We start from the raw sequence: 13,765 nt of genomic DNA on the forward strand, positions 1-13,765 counted from the left end.
GCTGGTGGGTAAGATGGAGAATGAACATGGCAACTGGCCATTCAAATCAGCTGCCCTCTTCCCATGTCAGGCACGAGCTGGAGGCAGTGGCCACAGCACAGGGGCCCTCGCTCTTGTCGGGAATGTTAGAAGGGGCAGCATGGAGGACGTGCCGAGTGCTGGGGTGCGGGGGCGTGTGGAGGACCCATGCCAGCCGGCTTTCCTTTGCCCATCCCGCCTGCCCACGCGTTTCCCCATCTCTGTCCGTCCTGACACCTTCGTCACCACCCACCCTGCCCTCTCTCAGTCCCGGATAGGGACGGTCCAAGGTAGTTCCCGAAAGTCGCGCAGTGCTCAGATTCTCCCGGTCTTAAACTCTGAGGTCCCGGTTTCTGTGAGACCGGGAAGGGCTGGGCTGGGCTCCCCAGCGTCCTTCCTCCGCGTTCCAGAATCCCGGCAGGAACGACAATGAGGAAGGCAGCCTTGCTTTAGGTGGTGTGACTGTGTCTGGGAAGTGCTGTGTGGTTAAGGGGACATTTGGCGAATTGGATTATTTTGAAAGGCATCATATGCTCACAAATGGCAATAAATATTTTCATCAACTCTAACTCATTTCTCTATCTGTCAGGGTCCGTCCCTACGGGAAATGGAATTTCACTGGGAAGTAGTTCAGCCACGGGGACTTTAATGAAGGACTGTTTATGGAGTAGAGGGCAAGGGGCAAAGGAGCCGGCAAGGGGTGGTGAGCCCCCCAGGGATGGTAGGAAGCTGATACTACCCCTGGGCCTTCGGGATCTGGGGAAAGAATGGCGTACTTGGAGCTGGAGGCGGAGGAGGGACGGGCAGGAGCTGTAGCGTTGGGGGGAAGGACCTGCAGCCGGGGGAGGGACCTTCGCATGCCCGCCTTGCCTCGTGATGCAGAAATATTCTGACCTTTCCTCCTGCTGGCGCCTCCCTGGAGGGCGGGCGAGCCTAGGTGTTGCAGGGGGGACGGATCAACCTCCTAGGGGCCCAGAGAAGGGCGGAGAAGCAGGGAGAAGGGGTCTGAAGATGGAGGGGCAGACGGAGAATAACTGGGACAATGTCCCAAGTCCTCTCATTTTTCTGTTTGGCAAGTTTGAAGTCTTATACAGTGAATAGCCCCAGTTGCGTGGGATGTATTTAAGGTAGGATCATAAAATAATTATGACAGTTTTTGTCTTAGACAAACACTTATACTTGGGAGGTGCTACACTTCTCTGAAAATTCTATTGATGAGAATATTTTTGTTCCCTCTCTTTTGGAACTGCTCTCAATGTCACCTGTACATTAAAAAAAAAATTATTTTCTTGGGAAACGAAAATCTTCCTTTTGATTTTTACAAACAGCCAAAAGGCCTGAACGATACTCCACGGTTACCAGGACAGAACCCTGGAAAGAGCACTGGCCTGGATGTCAGTGGGGTTAGCTGTGACTTGGGGCAAATTAAGGTCTCCTCTGAGCCTCATTTTCCTTGTTTGTAACAGGGATAAGGCATGCATTCTCTAAGGCTCTGGCCAATCCCAATAGTTTATGATCCTTTTAGAAGCAAGACTTGAAAATTAGATGGACGGAGCTGTTTTGGGTCAAAAGCAAGGCATGATTATAACGTACAACCAATTTTCCTGTGTGGTTGGTAAGTTGGATCAAATGTTTTGAGTAACGGCTGCGTTAACTGAAATGCTGCTAGGTCTCCAGTATCCCAAAGCAAAAGCATAGCACCCACCAGAGCTTTGCATGTTGCTAGGTTGCGTGTCTCACGTCTTCAGAGTCTCACCTTAGCTCTCTGGTGTTGCATGTTAGCTGTGACACGAATAATATCTGGGAGATGAAGCTTAAGCATGTAACTGACGTTCCTTTTTTTTAAGTGTATTTATTTTCAATTTGAACCAACAGAGAAGTTGCAGGAAGGCAATGCGCATCCATCTAACTTTTACTTAGATTTATCAATTTTACCTCATTTGTTTTAATCTGCCTCTGTGTGTAGATATTATAATTATCATTATTTTTGCTGAATCATTTGAGAGTAAATTGCAGACGCCATGACCCTTCACTCCTAAATACTTTAGCATGTATGAACATTCTCCTATATAACCAGAATATAATCATCAAATTCAGGAAATTTAACATTCATATGATATTATTTTCTGACAGAGTCCATATTTAAATTTTACTAATTGCCCAGTAATTTCCTTACGGCAATGTTTGCTTGTTTGTTTGTTTGTTTCCCATATAGGCTTTAATCCATGTCCCATGACCCCACATGACATTTAGTTGTCACGGTCAGTCTCTTTAGCTTCTTTAATCTGGAGCATTTCCTCAGCTTTTTTATGTCATTTGGGACATCGATATTTTTTAAATATACGAGGCCAGTTGATTTGAAGACATGTCCCTCAGTCTGGCTTTGTCTGATTCAGGTTATGCATTTTGGAGCAGGAATACCACAGGAGTGGTGTCAGGTCACTTCTCGGGACCCACGTGACCTCCATCCCTTGATCAAGGAGATTGCTAATTTTCTCCATTGTAACCGTGCCATGGTTTCCCTTTGGAATTAAGAAGCAAACCCAAGTTTTTAAGAAAGAAGTCCAAGTTTGGTCAAGTTTATTTCGCAAGCACACTTTAATGGGCTGGTGGCATGCGCGCCTCAGCCTTGGCGTGCTCTCCGGCTGGAGGTTTGGACAGCAGAGTTCTGGCTTTGGACAGTGCAGCACAGAGCAGCCCTCTGTCTCTCCTCACGAGGACAAAGAATTCGGGGCATGAATGCTTGCCATAGGCCGAGAATGCCATGTGCTGTTTACCAGCCTCCGATCACCCTGTGGCGTCCCTCGGCAGCCACAAGTGCTCCCTAAGGCTGACCGCTCCCAGCAGAGGCTGCCACGGGCTACAGCAAATGTGCAGGGAACATTCTGCTGAGGAGGGTGGTTTCAGTGCCCTTTAAAAACCTCTGTTATTTTCCACCGTAAGTTTAAGGCCTGGCCTTAAAGGAAAAATTTCCTAGCGGCGGGGCCAAGGATTGAAAAGGGTTAAGAGTGAAAAGATCATCTCTTTCATGGACCCGGCATCCTAGTCTGCCCAGTGCTTTATCTCTTGAGATCTCACACTGGGTGCAGAAAGGTGAGGACTGGAGAAGAGAAACGATTGGTCTCAACTCACAGAGCTGGAAAGCGATGATTTTGCCTAGGTTGATCCCAGCTTTCTGATTTAAAAAAAAAAGCTTTTTTTCTTTCCCATGATACCATTTGCTGCTTCCCTGAGGAAGTTGGGAATTTTTTTCTGAGGTTTTAGGAAATGGAAGACATCTTTTGAAATTTGTGGGGCTTTGACCTTTTAAAAAATCCCTGAAGTAGTTATTAAACACATATGCAAAGCTCCTTTTCTCAACGAGCCTACAGTCTAGTAGAGGAATAATAATAGTTAATAATAATAATAATAATAGTAGTAGTAGTAGTCATCAGTTCTGCCACTTCTTAGCTGTGCGATCTTGGACAAGTTATCCAACCTCTCTGTGCCTCAGTTTTCTTATCTATAAAATAGGGATGATTTGGTACGTCTCTCATAGTGTCGTAGTGAGGATGATGTAAATGAATACATAAAATGTGCTTGGCGTATATTTCTACGTGGATTGTACATGCTTCATCTCTACATTTTCTACAACCTCATGAGGTGGGTATTATTTTTCTCACTTATAGACAAAGAAACTGAGGCTCAGAGAAGTTAAGCAATACATCCAGGGGCACACAGTTAGTAAATAGCAGACACGGGATTTAAACTCGGTCTGGTCTGACTGAGAAGCCCACGCTTTATTCACAGTATCCTGCTTGCTCGGATACCAGGAAGACAGTGTTAATAAGAGTCTGTAACTGTTTCAAGGTTTGGAGAGGAGTGTGGGAGGGCGATCCGGGCAGAGGGAACAGCAGGAGGAAAGCATGGAGCGAGGTGTGTGGGGAGGCTCAGCAAGGCGGGGCTGGAAGCAGCAAGAGAAATACAGAGGACCTAGAAAGTAACTTGAGACTCAGGCAGCTTGGCTGGCTTCCGGTCCAGCCCAGAAAGGAAAGAAGCCGCTCTTAGCAATTTGCCCATTTGGGGGGTAGCGGGTGGTAGGTCCAGGCCCCAAGCAAAGTGAACCCTTGGCCCAGGTTCAGCCTCCTCAGCTGCTGCCAGCCCCTCCTGGCCAGTGTCACCCTAGGTTTTTTCCTCTCCTGAGTCTTCACTCGTCCAGGTTGACGAGAAATAAGGGAGGAACAAAAATCAAAACATTTGCATTATAATGAGCCCCACCCACTGTCCCTGGCCGGCTGCCGCCCTGTGGGGTTGAGCCCTCTCTCTGGGGGAGGGCTAGGGAACGTGAGGGGGTTCCAGAGAGTTTGGGGCAGAATCGATCTGTGTCCACTGTGGATCGAGTCTCCCTTCCTATCCCTTCTCCTGCCGTCGTGCTTGGCTCCAGGGCTGAGGCCCATGGGGGCCCCGCTCGAGAATTTGCTAACATCAGGGATGCGAGCAGAAGGCGTCAGCCCCGTTTCCCGGGTGGACTGAGCAGCCTCACCCACCCACCCACTCAACATCGGCACCCTGCCCAAAGAAGAAGGAACTGGGGCCTCCACCAGCTCGGACCACTGGCTCTGCAATCCATTCGCTTATGGGGGCGCGAGGTTAGAAGAAAGCAAATGGAAGTCTATGGAGAAAACAGAAGAGTGAGCCCGGGATGGGGCAGAGGCAGACTCGGCGTGGCTAGGGGGCCAGGAGCGGGGAGGCAACAGGGGAGGAGCAAAGCCCTAGGACAAGGAGAAGGAAGTGGGGGGCGGGAGGGGAGAGCTTCGGAATGAGCGGCTGGGAACGTGACAGGGCGTAGAGAGAGAAGGAGAGGACCCACAGAGAGCAGGGACAGCGCCCAGGGACTTTGCGGGGGGCTTTAGCCCTGCTCCCCATCTCCATAAGTCCCTCCTGGCACCCCAAATGAATTTACAACCTAAGTAAAGCAGCGTGCTTGCAACGTGAAGCTCCCCGCTCCCGCCAGAAACCAGATGACACCCTTAAGCTTCCCATACTGCAGTCCTGGGGCCTTCAGTGTCCGGGAGGAGTGGGAGGGAGTGGGGGAAGAAGGGAACAGACAGAGGAGAGGGGCACAGTCTCCAGGGGCAGCTGCCGCCACGCCCCGCTCGGCCAAACTGCCAATCGCCAGGCCGCATCCGGGTCCCGTGATCCGTTGCCAGGCAGATTTTTGTCCACCTCTGGGCAGCAGCTAGCCTTGTGCCTAGCGGTGGTTGGGTGGGGCCCGGCGGTGACTGGGTGGGACGCGGGGCACAGAGGGTAGAAAAGTGGGGAAAGACGACCCTGCGGGGCCTCGGGAAGTTGCTTGGAGGCCAAGTTCACACTTCCTAGGGCGTGGCCGCGAGAGCTAGATCTCGTACCCTGGTGGGTCCCTAAGTCCCAAATGGTGCAGGGACACATGATTTTTTCCCATAGTGGAGACTTCCCTCAGTTGATAGCTTTGAACTCGGAGTACAGCTGTGTACTGCTGTGCTGGAGAATGCCAGCGTGGTGTATGTTAAGACCGTGGGTTATTTACATTCAAAAGAGCTTTGGGGCCCTGAGGGGTGGGTCCCTCACGGTGGTTATTTTAGGTCCATGGGCCAGCCGACTGGGTATTTTGGGACAAGAGAGCCTTTTAGGAAAGCCTCACAAACAGCAAGGGTAGATGCCTGCCTTGCTTTCCCCTCTGGGGACCTGAAACGGTCCCCTAACCCCCAAGCTGAGCTGCGGCACCCTGAGCTGTAGCAGGGGTGTTGTGACTCATGCCTGTCTTAAGGTCCCCTCGCTGGGTCCCGGGTGATGGAGAAGACTTTTGACCACCTCTAGCTTTTCCAGTCAGTGCCCTGCAGCCTGGGTTTTGTTTTACCTGAGCCTGCTGTGTCCTCCAGGGCGCAGGCCTTTCATCCCCTGTGTCCGGTGGCCAGCCGGTGGGGAGGGCTGGAATGTGAGCTGGCGGGAGAGAATAATGACAGGGCATTTTCTACTTGTAAGAGTACAAGTTCGGCTCACAACTTGAATTTCAAGTGGGCCCTTCAGGCAGATTAGGGAGGTCAAGTGAGAGAGTGGAGGGAGCCAGTGTGGATTGTCTAAATTCCTAGAAAATAAAGTCTAGGAATTTCGTTGTGGGAAGGAAGAGGGTCAGGTGTGCACACTCGGTGCCAGGCGTAGCTGAGATTAGAGCTGGCGGTCCAGGAGGCCTCGCTTTCTCTTCATTTGAACACCTGTTTTTCCAAAAATTACTTGTCTCTCGAATCCTGTCTAAGAGACAAATGAACGTTTTTAGCCAAGGGCATTCTCAAAAAATTATTATTATTATTATTTTTAACTGAGCTGTGGCCTTCCTATGGAAGAAAATCATTCCCTCTAAAAACTGTTTTTGGTGACTGCCCTTTGTTTGAAGTCATGATTGTCCTTAAAAGTGGGAAATGACATATTACTGTTTATCGAAAGGAAATAAACACCTTGGGTTAATAGGATTCTGGCCACTGGATGGTGATCCCAGACCTTGCCAGCATGGCGTGTCCTGCAAACACTCACTTTCAGTGTTTTATGATTTCTGAAAGGGAAACGGTTGGATCCTGTGTGTCTGCCCGAGCTCGCTTGCCATGTTCTTCTTACGTAATCGTGGAGAACCTTTGAAAGCGCTTTTTCTGGCAGCAGAAATAAGTACAGGAAAAAACATGGGGAGTGGGGCGTGTCTCCTGCTTACTCTGCTCTGACATGGATTGGACTCTCTGTTGTTTTGTATTCATGAACACTGGGTTGACGCTCAGCAAATAAGAGTGGAAAGTTGGATAGGAATGCTTTATTGAGACAGCTTGAACGGCACATAGGTTCACCCAGGGAAGAAAAGGTCTTGGATGTGGCTCTGTGCACTGTGGACTCAGCCTTGCTCCAGGCAAGGCCTTGGGGAGTGCTCGCCCCCCGTCCCTGAGTGCTCTCCTACTTTGGACTCTGGCCATTGTCAACCCCTCCAGCCTCAAGCTGGCCTCTCCTGCCACACTCAGCTCTTTCATACCCTGCTCTCTCCAGGCCCCTGGCTCTCAAGCAGGCTCGTCTTTCTCACCCTCTGAGTTTCATCTTAGGGAACATTTCCTTCTGGAAAGTCTTCTTCCCTGTCACCTCCCCCCATAGCCCCCAACTGTCTGTGCACTCAAGTGGCTCTGGACTTTCCTATTCTCAGTGTTATTCATAATAAATTATCTGTGATTGGTTGCTTGTCTGTCTGCCTCCTCTGTCAGACCGTCAGCTAGCTCTGTGAGGGAGGGATGCAGTCAGCTTGTTCACCATCATTTATTCAGCACGTTGCCAGACACACGGCACATGGCAGAAACTCCAGAAGCAATCATGTCACCATTTTATCGCTTTATATACTTCCCCTTAGCAACATGTGCTCCCATCTTCTGTCTATTACTGTGTATTTCTGTGGTTCCCCAAAATGTTAGCCTATACTTTGGGTAAAAAAAAAAAAAAAAAACAACCCAAACAAACAAAAGCCCCAAAGCAAACAAAACACACACGCACGAGAACTGGTTCCCTAAGAAGTTATTGCTAAGATTTTGCAAACTGGCAGCTCTCCTCGAGCTGCTGCTGGGTCCGATATAACTTCAGCAGAGGGCGGAACATGTGTAGCCTGTCAGTCAGCAAACTCTTCAAAATCCACATCTTTCCAGCACGCAGGCCTGCTTTTTTGGGGCGAAGAGGAGGTAAAGCAAAAGCTTGGAGACTCAGCAGGTGAGGAGCTGAAGTTCAAGACAGGAGGGGCTGCTGAGGGAGGGCAGAGTGGGGGAGAGACTTGCTGGGGTTTGGGGGGAGATGAAGATGGCCTCGGGCTGGGTTCGGGATGGTTCCACCAGAATTGCAGCAGAGATTCAATGGCCAAGAATTAAAGTCCGAGGGGAAGAAAGGTGGGGCATGGAGGAGGAGGGGGCTCCCCACGTCTGGTCAGCTGGGTCCAAAACCAGTGACTGGCATCTGAAATGTCACTCATTGCTTCAGTCTGAAAAGTGTAACCTTTATCTTGGTTATTCTGTTCCCAACTGATCATTTCGATTTTTATTAATTTAAAAAAAAAAAAAAGTATCTTTCCGATGAGATTCTGAGCGCCCCAACCAGGCTTTCCTGAAACGAAGAAAGCACCTTGATTCGTCCTCCTTCCTTCTTCTCCCTCCCTCTCTTCCTTCCTACTGACATTGTTGATCAGAAGCCCCAGGATGTGGAGAGTCGTGTTTTCCGCCCCAAGCAAGGTGGGGCCGGCTTTCTCTTTGTCGCCGCTCGCTGCCCCCCTTCCACCCGCTGTTCTCTTTGAGCTGGACAGATGCAGCGACAGTGGCTCGTTTGCTAGTGCAGACCGTTGCAGAATGAGACAAAGCCCTTGTGTATTTTGCTGGGAAGCACTTGGCTGTGGAACACTGACATGTGAGCACAGGGGAGCGTTTGCAGCGTCCGAGCATGTGGCTCTTACGGCCGCACCCTGCAGAGCGTTTCCAAGCCTCCTTTGAGGACAGCGAGGCCGGGGTTTGGGAAATGTGTATATATCTTTCTCAAGTCCGCGCAAAGTCCTTCCAGAAAGTAGATTCGGAGGCACTGAGATCAGAAATCTCCTGGGGTAGGGGTCGTATGTTATAACGTGATGTGGGGTGCTTGAGCACTGTCCACACCCAGTTGTCAAGAGGGAAACCCAGTTCCCAGCCTAGTGTAGTCTTGTTCCACTGGCCGCTGACCCGGGTGGCTTGGGCTGGTTCCTAGTGCACAGAGAGCAGGCTCCTGAGGTAGGTAGGACTTCCAGCTGCGGGCGGGCGAGATGAAAGGATTATTTACTATGCCCTGTGGTAGGTCAGTAAATCTCCCAGCTGATTCTCTTAGTTCAAAGTGGAAAAGAATGAAGAGGAGGCGGTTCTTGAGCCTGATTTCCAGTATGGCCAACCGGGCCGGGCGGTCTAAAGCCCACGGGGATTTTTGTAAGTCATCCGAGCAATGCGAAGCTGCTCACCACGCCCTGTGTGTCTCGCCATCGGATTCTCTGAGGGATTGCACGTAGGTTTTGGGAGGAACAGGTTCAAACCTGACCCTGATCTTCAACAGAGCAAACATGAATCTCCAAGCCGGTCGGGTTGCCTCAGCCTTTCCAGCACCCGTGTGAACTGGCATGGCAGGGAAGCAGGCTGGAGTGGGCTCAGGTGGGGCTGCCCGGTACTTACCTAGAAGGTGTGATTGAAGACTTGAGAAAAGGCCACCCTAGCCTGAAATCTCTCCCCTACTGGCTCGTCAAGAATGTCTGCAATTTCACTATGGCTGAGTCATTCCTTTGTGTACGTTTACCACGCGCTCTGTTCTCGCCGTCCTTCTATAAATGTAGGTCGGTCTGGGATACAGGATTCCCTTAACCTTCTCACCTTAAATTGTACGATTCATCTCTTGGGTAAGCCACAAACTCAGTTCCACTTTTTGCTTTTCCAGTCTTATTGAGATATAATTGACATATATATAACCTTGTATTACTTTGAGGTGCGTGACACAAAGAGTCGATGTGTGGATATCTTGTGAAATGATCACCACAGAAACTTTCCTTAGTTTCAGTTCCATTTTTTCATGTCAGGCCTCTCCGGAGTCACTTCACCTACCCTATTTTCTATCCCGTTCAGCTTAGACAGGAAGCAAAGCTGGAAGCCAGGTGGCCTGGTGTTGGGGACAGAGGAGTGGAGGGAGGGAGAGTGAGGGTGCTGAGGACCGGCCGGCAGGCTCTCACACGGCTTCTCACGTGGCTGGGCCTTGCTCTGGTGCCAGATGGAGCAGGAAAGGGGGTGCTCTCCTCTCTTTTGGCCAAGGAGGAGCCCTGGCAGCTCCTACACAGCTCCGTTTCTCTCCCCTCTCATTTCCTTCCACTCGCTTACTTTCCTCTAACTGGCTGTCCCCTGTCTTCCTGCCCTTTTGCCAGTCATTCGAAGTGGCCCCGTGCAGGAAGCCTGGAGGAGCTGGGCGCTCCTGAGGGGACTGGAGTTGGCCACACCTTTTCCTCCTCTTGCGCGTGGCACGTGATTCTTGCTCCCTCTGTGAGGCCTGGGGAGAGGCTCAGCTGGTCGGAGCAGGCATGGAGAATGTCTAGCGAGGGGCCAGCCGGGTGCTGTGGTCTCCCACCAAAGCCTTAGACCATTCCCACCTTTCCCCCTTTCCTTAGCCAGGAAGAGAGCCCATCTATGTCATGCCTCTGCCTCTGGGCATACTGTATCAACCCATGGGACTCCTAGAGACACCCCCCTCCCCAAAAGGAGATGATGCTGTAAAATCCATTGGAATATACTCCACCGAGGCAGATATTTTTAATATTTCCCTAGAGTCTAGAACAGTGCCTGGCCCATAGTAAGTACTCAATAAATGCTTATTGAACGAACCTCCTCTTGGAGTAATCACAGCTAGTAAAATACTTCTAACCCCGACCGACACTCGATTGGGCAAGTAGACATTTTAAGGACTAACATTTCCAGAGACTTAATTTTTTAATTATACCACATAGCAATTCGTTTTTGTAAAACAGTAAGAGAAATTCTTGATTGCACCCTCTTCTTTTGCACGAATCCCTGCCATCACCTTGTCTCACACCCTGCAGACTTTGCTCTATGCTTTTGGACATATCTGTGCCATTAACATGGATGTCTATAGTTTGGTGGGTTAAAAGAAACCATAAATAAGATTGCACTGTATTGATTTCTTCCCCTTTCACAGTATGCTTTGGAGATGTTCTCTGTAGGTAAATACAGATCAACTTAATTCTTCTTTATCATTGTGAACTATTACACAGCATAGATGAAATATCGTATGTTTAATGATTCCTCTACTGACGGACTTTTAAGTAACTCCCAGGGTCTGCGAACATCCTTGCACATACCGCTTCGAGCACACGTACAAGTACGTCACTTGGACACCCAGAGATAGAATGGCTGAGTGAAGGAGGAGGTGCATTTAACATTTTAATAGTTACTCCAAATCACCCTCCCGAAAGGCTGTATCTGTGTGCATTTCTACTCCTGAGTGTAAAGCCTCTGTTTGCTTCATACTCTTATTGTTTTTTTTTTTTTCCATCTCTTTTATTTATTTATTTTTAACCAATCTGTTGGTCAAAAAACATAAGCTCATTGTTAGAATGAAAATTGCAGTTCAATTTTTTCGGCCAGGAAGTCGTGAGTGACTCACATCAGTAAGGCAATCACATGAATAGTAAAACTACTATTTAACTGCTATGTATTCTGTTACCTAGTAACTATATTTGACATGGAGTGAGCGACTAACCAGGTCTCTATCCTTTGGGATAAGAGTAGTTAAGTATCAGGTTTCTCCACGTTTCACCACAGCCTTTAGATGTAAACGTGAGAGTCTGGCGTCTTGGAGGACCCAGGGGAATGATCTCCCCTTCCTCTTGCTTATCCTGTCTTCACTGGAGTGGCTCCAAGGAGTTCTTTGGGGCCACAGCCTGCCCTTCCTCCACATCCTTTCTTGCCACACAGTGGCCATGTCCTAGAATGACGATGCCAAGTCGTCTACTCAGCCAATCATTCTCTGCTCCTCAGCCTCTGGGTCTGTCCTTTGATCAGCTCAGAGCACAGCCAGCGGAAGTTGCTGGTTTTGTCTTTTCTTGCCTTTGATGATACCAGGCCCATCTTCTGGTGCATCAGAAGCTATACCGCGGGCTGGATCCTGCCTTTATCTTTTCCAAGTTCACACGTCACCTAGTGCATATTTTCCACAAAGAAGTGCATTTGAAAAGGGAAAGTTTTAAGGGCAATTTAAATTTACACTCTTTAAATTTTATGGCTCTTCCCCCCTCCCCCCTTTGATGTCATGGATTCTTTCTTCTATTTTTCTAAACCTCTGTATTCAGGCTAACATTCAAATGGTGGCTGTGAAAGGATTTTTCTCCCTGACAGTTTTCTCTAGGCGTGGTTCTTCGTTACCAACAAGATATCGTTTAGAATCACTTGGTGCCTTAATATTAATCTCTGGCGATTGAATTGGAAGCACCACCCAGTATGGCTGGATTTAATAATGGCTTCCTCTTATGGTTTATGTTTTTAGAGGAAGCATAGACTTTTAAGACAGTGTGACTTGCTTTGATGGTTTCCGATTAATTTCACATTAGTATCAGATTAATTTCATATTTGTTTGAAACCATTTTGCTTGATGACTTGATTGTTTCATTTTCTAAAGTGAATTGAAACCAAATGCATTTCCTGCCTTTATCCAGTCCAGCTACTACAGAATCTTTTTTCTCTGGTTTTAGTAATATTACTCTGTTATTTCTAAAGCACTCTAGTTTTGGCCACAAGTTATGCCAACGAGGACACTGCAAAGCAATCTCTTTATGTATTTAGTTAAGAACCATTTTCTTTTCAGGATAACTTCCTATTTTGAATAGTCTGGTAACTTTGGCTTGGACTGTTTTTTTCTTTTATATTTTCTAATATAAAAATTTTGAGTGTGGGTTCATGAACCAGATGGCCTGGGTTCAAATCCCAGCTCTGCCACTTCCTAGCTGTATGATCGTGGGCCAGTCACTTAAGTTCTCTGTGCCTTAGTTTGTTCTTGTCTAAAACAGAGTAATAATAGCAGCTACCTCCAGAGTCGCTGAAAGGAGTTAACATACGAGTTAAAACAGTGTTTGGCACATGGGAAGTGCTGACGTGTTTGCCATTATTATTCAATCCTTTCTGAGAGAAAAAAACATTCCTTTCTTCTGCGGTTATTCAGACTTATTCTGAGTTCCATTTTGTAATTGAAAACCGAACAGATTGAAAGGGAAGGAAGAGTTGTGGATTGCTTAAATGCTCAACCGAACCCTTTCTGGAAAAGGCGAGAGTGTTTCTGCAAAAGAATTCACACCCGATTCATCCGTTAGAGTTTTTGAAAATGTGCGGACTAAGAAGCATCAGTGGGATGGAATTAATCTACGTGCAGTTTTTAAAGAAATGCAAGTGTCATTCCGTGGAAAGTATATTTCTCCGTCGCTCCCTCTCCCTCCACTGCCCCCGTCCCTTCCCTCATCGGTCATCCATCCAAGCCATAAACATTCTGGAGTGCCTGGGATACCACGCTCATCTCTACAAACAGGGATACAAAGATGAATAACCCACGGTCCCGGCCTTTAGAAGAGTCTAAGGAAGGATTCGCTTATCACTTATGGTGAGGACAAACTTAAGTGGCCCTAACATCTCTCTGCGGGGCTGGACTAGGGAAGACAGACCATCTGTGAGAAGGAAGCATGAATAAGCCTATTCACCAATTTGAAGCTGAAGATCCAGATTCATTCCATTCGTCAACCTCCAAGTTACTCTCTTCTGAGGAACTGTAACTTCCTTGAGTAAACACATGAAAAGAACAGCCTTTTGAAGCTACCGACAGCAGCCATGTTCTCCACCAACTGGTTTCCATGTTCCTGCTGGACAGAACCCTGGTGCTGGCCAGGGAGTCCCAGGCCCGGGTGGGCTTTCCTTCCCAACGAGACCCCTCCTCTGAGGTGCCGTGACCCCTGGATTGGAGAGCTACCACATAAGCCTTCAGGAATTCCTGCCCCATGGCGCCCAGCTCAATTCTGGACACAGAGAAGATAGGCAGTGGACAGTGACTCCCAACCCTCCTTTCTCCACCTTCTGCCCTTGGTGGCACCTTGTTCCTCAGGGTTGAATTGAACCTTATCTCTCTTTTTCTGCCACTGTAAAATTCTTGAGGACAGGAAATGGGTCTGCTG

Source organism: Pteropus alecto, unplaced genomic scaffold (assembly GCF_000325575.1).
Source record: "Pteropus alecto unplaced genomic scaffold, ASM32557v1 scaffold43, whole genome shotgun sequence".
Classification (NCBI taxonomy): Eukaryota; Metazoa; Chordata; class Mammalia; order Chiroptera; family Pteropodidae; genus Pteropus; species Pteropus alecto.